Genomic DNA, 3609 nt, shown 5'->3' on the forward strand with positions numbered 1-3609 from the left:
GAAATTTTCTTTTTCTACACCTAATATTATATTCACCCTACTTCTCAAGGCTTCTGGATAAATTTGTAAAGGCTGATTGAAAATGAACAAAGTGAACAAATGGAAATTTCTTCAACTTTTCATTTCTTGCTGTAAATTTTATAAGATTACCATGCTTAGTTTCTCAATCTCTGCTTCTTCTATCCTGTGTAAAAAATTAGCCAGTAAAAATATGTCCTCAAATCAATTCTACATTTCGACTTTATCTGTTCCCATATAATGCCACCTTAAAATCTACACACTTAAACCATAATAATTCTAATATAATTTAACACATTGTTCTAACTTACATTGTAGAAATAAATTTTCGCTGTAAAATTTTACTTCTTAATGTGAAATGAGCAAAACTATTCCAGCAATAAGTGGCCATTACTTTTTATCCATTTTCCAGTAAAATTGACAAAAATTCCCACAGACCTGCCAGCTTTGTTTTATGGGCTAACACTGAAGCAGAGTTTAGATAAGATTAGAGATTCTTATTTACTTTCCCTCATTGCTGACTTTGGTGTGTACTTAAATGGTTGTCATGTTCTGATTCTGGCTCAAGGGAATATAAATTTTAGGCGAGTTAATGAGAGAAGAATGTATGCGCATGTAGTCAATAGACACACATTTTGTGTGTGTATATTCATATGTATATCTATGAAATACATGCACAATGATACTTATAATTTACTTACGTAGTCTCTCTAGCCATTAATGTTAGATGCGTGTATTCCATCTGTGTGTACCCTTTTGTGGAAGAAGTCTGCCTTCACTGTTCCAAATGATTCAAGAAAATATGAAATTGGTGTATAAATCTCTGTATGTGGAGAGAACACCAGAACAAGCATGCTATCAGATTACTAATCTGGGTATGATTTATAACTTGGGAGATAAAATTATTCAGAGATACATTTATAAAAGGTGGAAGTTTGTAGAAAATATACAAAATATCTTGTTGAGACCACTCATTCTAAAGCCAAGGATTCTGCAGCTTGTAAAAGTCGTGTGATTTTTCCCTGATCATATATGAAGTGAGTGGCAGGAGGGAAATTGGAGGTCAACTTTCTTGAAGATTAGTTCAGACCCACATCGTTGTTCTGCTGAGACCCAGCTTTTCATATTATGCTTCATACTTGGTAGATCCCATGTGCAAAGAGATTTAGAGTAAATCTAACAGAACTTGGGGAAAAAAAGAAACTGTTTCCACAAGAACAGACCGATTTTGGTTTTAAGAATAAAAAACAGATTGGTCAGAAAGATGAGACATAATTAACAGAAACTAGTGAAACTACAGGAGACATAACTAATAGAAAATATCCAAGTGGAAGGATGAAGAGAGATCATTTGTTTGTGTGTGCTACAGAAACAGCAATGCGTGTTCTGACTCACAAAGCAGTGACAGCATCCATTGTACTGAGCAACAGTCAGCTCCTTCCTGAAAGGCATGAAGTTTGGCTACAGCCAAAAATGTAGCTAGTTTTAAAAGTCAGAAATACATCAGCATCAAAATGTTATGATTAGTCAACAAATATATCTTGCATGGATTTTAAGTTCTGCAAAAAACTTTCCGGAGCGATTTAATAACTACAGTTTTCAAGTAGACCAAGGGCTCTCATGAAGAAAATGGTGAGCAGCTGTTTTCTAACGCCATATATAGGGCACGTAGTTTTATGAAGATATAGCACAATAAAACAGGCTTAAACAATACCATGAGGCTTTGTGAGATACCTGAAAGACAGAGGTAATAGCAGTGTCTGTTATTTTTTTAGTTTGATGAAGAGAGATGATTCTTCTGAGCTCTTTAAAACTGGAAAAGAATCTTGGTGTGAGGTGGATTAAACATGGTCTGCTTAACGAAGGTATTAAGGATGCCGGCTCAAGCTCCTTTTGACTCTACGATTGTGCCATACTTTAACAGTATTATGTCTCCAGAAATGCTTTTCAAAGGTCTCAAATGGAAATTGAATTTTGTTTGACCTCAGGCAAGTTATTAAACTTTCTGGACGTCAGGTTTTCATGTAAAATGAGGAGGTCAAGTTAGACTGGGGTTTTCAAAATGTGTCCTATTTATCTGCAGGCGAAGATACGCCAGGGGGGAATTAAGCAAGGCTCACGGACTCTGTCCTTTACCTGCATAGCTCGATCGTAGCTGCTGGAAAAACTGATTCTGAATTTTGTTTGAGTAAAGATCTCCGCGTTCCCTCCCAGGAACAATAAAGCCCAGTAAAATGAGTTCTGACTCTGTTACAGACCCAGGTTCAAATGCACTTGCAATGGTCTGAAATGGGACATGAGACTGAACGTCTCCGAGTCTCGCCGTCTTTGTCTATAGGCACCCGTAATAGCACCTCTTGATGGCAAAGTGCCGCAGAAAATGGAGAATCTTTTTACTTTCAGCTTTATAATCTATGATGCATTGCTTTTGCTTTTCTCTCTGCCAGAATTACTAACATTTCTCTCAAATGTGCCAAAAAGAAGATTTTTTTAGCCAACTGAGAAAAAATAAAAAAAGAAAAGCAACGCTTTCTCTGGTTACAAGACACAGACAAACCCTGTTTGTTGGTATGAGTATATATCCATCCATGTTAGAACCACTTTAAAATATGTTCTTTGAGGTACTATGGGACCATCTTGGATATAATGCAAAGTAAATCTTTGAATTAACTATTGCAAACATTTATTTGACTACAATACAGCCATTACATGTATGTTACTGTATTAACTCTGTGTGTATAAATATAATACATATGTACACACTTACATATGTCTTCTTTTTGTCTCTCACTTTATTTTCCGAATTAAGTGGCTTGAAAAGCTCGACCTCAGCTGTCCAGTACCTCCAGCAAAAGCAAAAACAGGCAGAGAAAAATGTATATTATTGGTAAAAGTAAAAACCCTAGAGGAACCACACTCGTCCATCCTCTGTGTTACGTTTCGTCCTATCTCAAATCTGCTGTTTATCACTAGTTTTGTTTAACTACAGATCTTCCACAGCCTACAGGAGCTCTGGTGAGCCACTAGTAGTTGGTACATGTATTATCAAACTTGGACCGAACATGCAGAGGCTTCAAAGCTCTGAGCTCCCTGTTAAGTTTTAGGGGAAAAAAAATTACGTCAAGCATTTTATAGAGGGCATAACCAATCTGAATAACTCCAAAAGATCATCACAAAAAACTAACAAACAACCCAATGAGGTTTTTTTCAAAGCCATGAGGGCAGATATTTAATAGAAAATACTAAGAGAGCATGTCCGGAGGGCCTGCATGAAATAGCATTAGTCTAGAACTCCTAAATTTTCAGGAAGTTTAATGGAACCCAGGGTCCTTGGGGCAGCCTCTGCTGGGATCTCTGTTGACTTGGAATTGAATAGCCAATTTATCGCCCCCAGAGGCGATCTCCCTACTGTAGACTGCTGGACTCGAATTGGCGTGTGAACATGTTGATCAAAGTTTTATTTTTTTTGTTTTGTTTTATTTTTTTGTTTTTGTGAGGATTGATTTTAGACAAATTTCATTAATAATATTTGACATAAGACAGTCTTAACAGGATAATCTCATTTCTCTGTGTTCCTGCCTGGATTTTTAG

This window comes from Equus przewalskii, chromosome 17, assembly GCF_037783145.1.
Source record: "Equus przewalskii isolate Varuska chromosome 17, EquPr2, whole genome shotgun sequence".
Lineage (NCBI taxonomy): Eukaryota > Metazoa > Chordata > Mammalia > Perissodactyla > Equidae > Equus > Equus przewalskii.